Source organism: Heterodontus francisci, chromosome 18 (assembly GCF_036365525.1).
Source record: "Heterodontus francisci isolate sHetFra1 chromosome 18, sHetFra1.hap1, whole genome shotgun sequence".
NCBI lineage: Eukaryota > Metazoa > Chordata > Chondrichthyes > Heterodontiformes > Heterodontidae > Heterodontus > Heterodontus francisci.
The window spans coordinates 85,243,924-85,250,600 of NC_090388.1; the positions used below are offsets into that span (position 1 = coordinate 85,243,924).

The 6,677-nt window shown below is 44.3% G+C and overlaps 1 long non-coding RNA gene across 1 annotated transcript; it reads left to right on the top strand.

Annotated features, from left to right (window-relative positions):
- The first annotated feature begins 1,389 nt into the window (after window positions 1-1,389).
- LOC137379896 (uncharacterized) lies at window positions 1,390-6,402 on the top strand. Its single transcript, XR_010976932.1, has 3 exons — window positions 1,390-1,478; window positions 1,941-2,087; window positions 6,346-6,402. It is a non-coding gene; the product is annotated as an uncharacterized lncRNA (long non-coding RNA).
- Window positions 6,403-6,677: the final 275 nt, after the last annotated feature.

Genomic DNA, 6,677 nt, shown 5'->3' on the forward strand with positions numbered 1-6,677 from the left:
TATTAGCCCCGCCCCCAAATCCACTGCTGCAGCCAGCCGCGCCCGCCCTGACGGGTGTCGAATATGCCGAGGGGCCACTAATTGGCAGCCCAGCATGTGATGCCATTAGGCGGGTGGTGCGGAATGGATTTGGTTTTCTCGGCTGCTTCCGACCCGGCCGCCCCAAAGTTGCCAGCAGACATAAAACTCCGGCCATTCTCTCAGCATATACCCTGTCAAGCCTCCTCAGAATCTTATATGTTTCAATAAGATCACCTCTCATTCTTCTAAACTCCAATGAGTAAAATCCCAACCTGCTCAACCTTTCCTCATAAGCCAACCCCGTCATCCCAGGAATCAGCCTAGTGAACCTTCTCTGAACTGCTTCCAATGCAAGTATATCCCTCCTTAAATCAGGAGACCAAAACTGTACGCAGTACTCTAGGTGTGGTCTCATCAACGCCCTGTACAGTTGCAGCAAGAATTCCCTATTTTTATACTCCATACTCTTTGCAGTAAAGGCTCACATTCCATTTGCCTTCCTATTTATTTGCTGTATTGACATGTTCATGTTTTGTGTTTCATATACGAGGACACACTTTGTACTGCAGTATTCTGTGATCTCTCTCCATGTAAATAATATTTTGTTTTTTTATTCTTCCTATCAAATTGGATAACCTCATGTCTTCCCACATTGTATTCTATCTGCCAAATTCTTGCCCATTCACTGAACCTATCCTCCTCCACCTATCTTTGTATCGTCAGCAAATGTGGCTACAATACACTTCGTCTCTTCACTCAAATCATTAATATAGGTTATAAATTGTTGAGGCCCCAGCACTGATCCCACTCCACTAGTTATAGTTTGCCAACCTGAAAATGACCCATTTCTCCCAACTCTGTTTTCTGTTAGTTAGCCATACTGATATATTACCCACAACATCATGAGTTCTGATCTTGTACATTAACCTTTTATGCGGTACCTTATTGAATGCCTTTTGGAAATCCAAATGCACTAAAAAAAAAGCAAAAAAAAAACATCTACTGGCTCTTCTTTATCCACCCTGCATATTACGTTCTCAAAGAACTCTAATATATTTGTCAAACACTTTTTCCCTTGAATAAAGCAATGTTAACTCTGCTTAATTGTATTATGATTTTCTAAATGTCCTGCTGCCCCTTCCTAAATAATGGATTCCAGTATTTTTCCAATGACAGATATTAGACTAACTGGCCTGTAGTTTCCTGCTTTCTGTCTCCCTCCTTTCTTAAATAGGAGTGTTACAAAAGAAATATGAACAGTTTATCATGAAAGATTTACAGACTCAAGGCTGTGACACAGATAGTTTCACCAAACAAGATAGGTAATGGTGCAAACCATGGTGTAAACTTCAATGCAGCTGTTCTCAAATATGCACTGTGTGCACTCTGTTAAATTACACTATTGGACAGAGTCCTAGCATTATGTTGTATGTAGAAGCATAAACTCATATACAGAGGTGAGTATAGTGTGATTTTAAAAAACAGGAGCATACCTTTAAAAATGCCCAAATCTACAGAGGGCCCATAGTGTGATATTGCTTTGAGGACTTGCACTAATGTGCTGACTTTTTGTTATTCTCATTGTTGCAGATAGTTTTTTTTTGTAATTAACTGGTGATTCCCTGCTGTTTATCCGTGATTTGAATTAACCCAGACAGTCCTAGTTCTTTCAAGCCTCACCAGAAATAAGCCATTTATTGAATTTGATTTTTTTTTTTCATTTTCTCTCTCGAAATCTCTTTGCTCCTGTCCTGATGTATACAAGGGTTACTCTTCAACAGGAGTTAACCGCATGCTGGTATCTTCCCTATGTGGGAGCCAAGGTAATGAGTTTCAGCAGGCTGTTTAACCAGGAGAAGAAATACTACGCCCTATTCTGACCAATCGGTGTGTCCTTATAATTCTCTTTGATTTTGCAGCGGCGACAGGGAGAGTGAGGTGGCAGCTGGGTAAGTAAGTCCTATATATTTGGGCAGCGGCTGAACCCGAGACATTACACCTATAGTGTCTCCCACCCGCCCTCCTCCTCTAACCAAAAAAAAAGGACTCGGTGGTATGTAGATAAGGTAAGGCTTTTTCTTTTTCTTTTTTTTTCCATGTGATTGGTAAAAACTTTTAATTCCTTTTTCATTTATCTAAGTTAAGACTAAGTTAAGCTTAAGATTAAAAATGGCAGGAGATCTCAGACCCGTGTTATGCTCCTCTTGCTCAATGTGGGAGCTCAGGGACACGGCTGATGTCCCTGACTCCTTCACGTGCAGGAAGTGTGTCCAGCTGCAGCTCTTGTTAGACCGCATGACGGCTCTGGAGCTGCGGATGGACTCACTTTGGAGCATCCGCGATGCTGAGGAGGTCGTGGATAGCACGTTTAGCGAATTGGTCACACCGCAGATTAGGATTCCTGAGGGAGAAAGGAGATGGGTGACCAAAAGGCAGAGAAAGAGCAGGAAGGCAGCGCAGGTGTCCCCTGCGGTCATCTCCCTCCAAAACAGGTATACCGTTTTGGATACTGTTGGGGGAGATGGCTCACCAAGGGAAGGCAGCAGTAGCCAGGTTCACGGCACCGTGGCTGGCTTTGCTGTTCAGAAGGGCGGGAAAAAGAGTGGAAGGGCTACAGTCATCGGGGATTCGGTTGTAAGGGGAGTAGATAGGCGGTTCTGTGGTCGAAAACGAGACTCCCGAATGGTATGTTGCCTCCCAGGTGCACGGGTCAGGGATGTCTCAGATCGGCTGCAGAACATTCTGAAGGGGGAGGGTGAACAGCCAGTTGTCGTTGTGCACATAGGCACCAATGATATAGGTAAAAAACGGGATGAGGTCCTACAAGCAGAATTTAGGGAGTTCGGAGCCAAGTTAAAAAGTAGGACCTCAGAGGTAGTAATCTCAGGATTGCTACCAGTGCCACGTGCTAGTCAGAGTAGAAATGAAAAAATAGTCAGGATGAATGCGTGGCTTGAGAGATGGTGCAGGAGGGAGGGGTTCAGATTTTTGGGACATTGGGACCGGTTCTGGGGGAGGTGGGACTATTACAAATTGGACGGTCTACACCTGGGCCGGACTGGAACCAATGTCCTTGGGGGTGCTTTTGCTAACGCTGTTGGGGAGGGTTTAAACTAATGTGGCAGGGGGATGGGAACCAAATGAGGAGGTCAGTGGACAGTAAGGAGGTAGTAACTAAAGCCTGTAAGGAACTAGATAATGAAGTCAGCGTGACTAAGGGGAAGAGTAGGCAGGGAGCAGATGATGAACGCAAAGGGACTGGTGGTCTGAGGTGCATTTGTTTTAATGCAGGAAGTGTAGTAGGTAAGGCAGATGAACTTAGGGCTTGGATTAGTACCTGGGAGTATGATGTTATTGCTATTACTGAGACTTGGTTGAGGGAAGGGCACGATTGGAAATTAAATATCCCAGGATATCGATGCTTCAGGCGGGATAGAGAGGGAGGTAAAAGGGGTGGAGGAGTTGCATTACTGGTCAAAGAGGATATCACAGCTGTGCTGAAGGAGGGCACTATGGAGGACTCGAGCAGTGAGGCAATATGGGCAGAACTCAAAAATAGGAAGGGTGCGGTAACAATGTTGGGGCTGTACTACAGGCCTCCCAACAGCGAGCGTGAGATAGAGGTACAAATATGTAAACAGATTATGGAAAGATGTAGGAGCAACAGGGTGGTGGTGATAGGAGATTTTAATTTTCCCAACATTGACTGGGATTCACTTAGTGTTAGAGTTCTAGATGGAACAGAATTTGTAAGGAGCATCCAGGAGGGTTTTCCAGAGCAGTATGTAAATAGTCCAACTCGGGAAGGGGCCATACTGGACCTGGTGTTGAAGAATGAGCCCGGCCAGGTGGTTGAAGTTTCAGTAGGGGACTACTTTGGGAATAGTGATCACAATTCCGTAAGTTTTAGAATACTCATGGACAAAGACGAGAGTGGTCCGAAAGGAAGAGTGCTAAATTGGGGGAAGGCCAACTATACCAAAATTCGGCAGGAGCTGGGGAATGTAGATTGGGAGCAGCTGTTTGAAGATAAATCCACATGTGATATGTGGGAGGCTTTTAAAGAGAGATTGATTAGCGTGCAGGAGAGACATGTTCCTGTGAAAATGAAGGATAGAAATGGCAAGATTAGGGAACCGTGGATGACAGGTGAAATTGTGAAACTAGCTAAGAGGAAAAAGGAAGCATACATAAGGTCTAGGCGGCTGAAGAAAGACGAAGCTTTGGAAGAATATCGGGAATGTAGGACCAATCTGAAACGAGGAATTAAGAGGGCTAAAAGGGGTCATGAAATATCTTTAGCAAACAGGGTTAAGGAAAATCCCAAAGCCTTTTATTCATATATAAGGAGCAAGAGGGTAACTAGAGAAAGGATTGGCCCACTCAAGGACAAAGGAGGAAAGTTATGCGTGGAGTCAGAGAAAATGGGTGAGATTCTAAACGAGTACTTTGCATCGGTATTCACCGAGGAGAGGGCCATGACGGATGTTGAGGTTAGGGATAGATGTTTGATTACTCTAGGTCAAGTTGGCATAAGGAGGGAGGAAGTGTTGGGTATTCTAAAAGGCATTAAGGTGGACAAGTCCCCAGGTCCGGATGGGATCTATCCCAGGTTACTGAGGGAAGCGAGAGAGGAAATAGCTGGGGCCTTAACAGATATCTTTGCAGCATCCTTAAACACGGGTGAGGTCCCGGAGGACTGGAGAATTGCTAATGTTGTCCCCTTGTTTAAGAAGGGTAGCAGGGATAATCCAGGTAATTATAGACCAGTGAGCCTGACGTCAGTGGTAGGGAAGCTGCTGGAGAAGATACTGAGGGAAAGGATCTATTCCCATATGGAAGAAGTGATAGGCAGCATGGTTTTCTGCAGGGAAGGTCATGTCTTACCAACTTAATAGAATTCTTTGAGGAAGTGACAAAGTTGATTGATGAGGGAAGGGCTGTAGATGTCATATACATGGACTTCAGTAAGGCGTTTGATAAGGTTCCCCATGGTAGGTTGATGGAGAAAGTGAAGTCGCATGGGGTCCAGGGTGTACTAGCTCGATGGATAAAGAACTGGCTGGGCAACAGGAGACAGAGAGTAGCAGTGGAAGGGAGTTTCTCAAAATGGAGACGTGTGACCAGTGGTGTTCCACAGGGATCCGTGCTGGGACCACTGTTGTTTGTGATATACATAAATGATTTGGAGGAAAGTATAGGTGGTCTGATTAGCAAGTTTGCAGACGACACTAAGATTGGTGGAGTAGCAGATGGTGAAGGGGACTGTCAGAGAATACAGCAGAAAATATAGATAGATTGGAGAGTTGGGCAGAGAAATGGCAGATGGAGTTCAATCCGGGCAAATGCAAGGTGATGCATTTTGGAAGATCCAATTCAAGAGTGAACTATGCAATAAATGGAAAAGTCCTGGGGAAAATTGATGTACAGAGAGATTTGGGTGTTCAGGTCCATTGTTCCTTGAAGGTGGCAACGCAGGTCAATAGAGTGGTCAAGAAGGCATACGGCATGCTTTCCTTCATCGGACGGGGTATTGAGTACAAGAGTTGGCAGGTCATGTTACAGTTGTATAAGACTTTGGTTCGGCCACATTTGGAAGACTGCGTGCAGTTCTGGTCGCCACATTACCAAAAGGATGTAGATGCTTTGGAGAGGGTGCAGAGGAGGTTCACCAGGATGTTGCCTGGTATGGAGGGCGCTAGCTATGAAGAGAGGTTGAGTAGATTAGGATTATTTTCATTAGAAAGACGGAGGTTGAGGGGGGACCTAATTGAGGTGTACAAAATCATGAGAGGTATAGACAGGGTGGATAGCAAGAAGCTTTTTCCCAGAGTGGGGGATTCAATTGCTAGGGGTCACGAGTTCAAAGTGAGAGGGGAAAAGTTTAGGGGGGATATGTGTGGAAAGTTCTTTACGCAGAGGGTGGTGGGTGCCTGGAACGCGTTGCCAGCGGAGGTGGTAGCAGGCTCGATAGCGTCTTCTAAGATGTATCTGGACAGATACATGAATGGGCAGGAAGTAAAGAGATACAGACCCTTAGAAAATATGATCAAGTGATTTATGACTTGAACCACTTTTAGGGACTACACCAAATCAGGAGTATATCCCTATGAATCTCCTTTAATTAAGTTCAAACTAGACAAATTCCTATAGACACTTGTTTGCGTCCAAAGAATTGAATTAGTTTTACCTCAAAGAAAGTTTTATTTCAAATTTCCACCATCCACAGTATTTTGCTTTTATTTTCGTGAATTATTCTGGTTGTTTCCATATTCTTTTTTCCTTATTTTCCTTTTTTTTGTGTTGCTTTTTTGCCTCTCCCAGGAGATACATCGGCTGCAGAGGTGAAGGGTAGGAAGGGTCTCGACATGATGTTCCAGGCATCGTGAGTGTGGAGCAGGATTGATGGACTAGCTGGTCTTTTCCTGCCCTTCATTTTCACATGTTTATATCACTAAATCTATTGTTTTTTGGTACATGCATTAATAATTATCCTGCAACAATCTGATACAGTTACATAGAATATCTATATCTTCTGAAACAAATCATAATCTAAATGAAGTGGTATCTGGAGACAGCAGTCTTCTCAAATGTTACTATAAGTAATATTTGGGGTGGCACAGTCGCACAGTGGTTAGCACCACAGCTTCACAGCT